The following is a 771-nucleotide window of genomic DNA, read 5'->3' as shown; positions in this document are numbered from 1 at the left end:
AGTGCAGGATGACAGGGATTGTGTCACCTTAGGGACGTACACAGTGCCTGGTACACAGTAGGTGCTCAAAAATACTAAAATAATCAGGAAAAAAAACAATCTGTACAGTTGCTTTAGATAATAATATATTCCAAATGGATTAAAATGTTAAATGTAATTTTAAATGTTCAACAAACATTTATTGCCAGGGGCATTGGATAAAGCAGTGGCCAAAATAAATCAATTCCCTGTCCTTATGTGCTGACATTAGTGGGACAGATATGTGCAGGGAAGACAGTTCAGGAAGGTGGAACAGCATGTGCAAAGACCCTGTGGTGGGAAAGATCCAGGGTCCAGGTACCTCACCCACTGGGATCTGAGCATCAGTCCTTCCAGCTTCCACCCAACGGATGTTCCAAACACACAAATCCCCCCAGTGAATCTCCTGCTCAGAGCCTTCCATGGCTCCCCCATGTCCAGTGGATCAAACCCAAGGTCCTTACTTAGCCCTTCGCTGGGCAGCACTTGGCCACAGGGCTCCGTCCTGCTGTCCCTCCGGGACAGTCATTCCAGGCCCCGCCCCCAGGCTCTCCCACCTTCGCGGCGCCGCCCACTCCACCTCACTATTGGACAGTTCGGAGGGTGTCTGGCGTTGGTTGGCTGGAGCGACCGTCAATTAGCGTCAAGGCATTGATAACCTGTTCTCGAGCTTCGAGGGGGCGGGCTCGGGTGCGGGCGCGGATGTGGCTGCGGCATCAGGTAAATCGCCGGCTTGCGGGCCACGAAGCGGAT

The 771-nt window shown here is 52.3% G+C and overlaps 1 long non-coding RNA gene across 3 annotated transcripts in view; it reads left to right on the top strand.

Moving 5' to 3' along the window:
* The first annotated feature begins 693 nt into the window (after window positions 1-693).
* The window catches only part of LOC102251423, a 4,128-nt gene continuing 4,050 nt past the window's right edge, over window positions 694-771 (top strand). For 2 of the 3 annotated variants that reach the window (XR_001362960.1, XR_313831.2), the window contains exon 1: window positions 694-738. This is a non-coding gene — a long non-coding RNA (uncharacterized LOC102251423). The remainder of the gene's footprint in view (window positions 739-771) is intronic. The other variant, XR_001362959.1, reaches the window with a different exon arrangement.

This window comes from Myotis brandtii, unplaced genomic scaffold (assembly GCF_000412655.1).
Source record: "Myotis brandtii unplaced genomic scaffold, ASM41265v1 scaffold321, whole genome shotgun sequence".
In the NCBI taxonomy this organism is placed as follows: domain Eukaryota; kingdom Metazoa; phylum Chordata; class Mammalia; order Chiroptera; family Vespertilionidae; genus Myotis; species Myotis brandtii.
The sequence above is the reverse complement of the archived record's forward strand: the minus strand, read 5'-3'. Positions and strand labels throughout refer to the sequence as shown.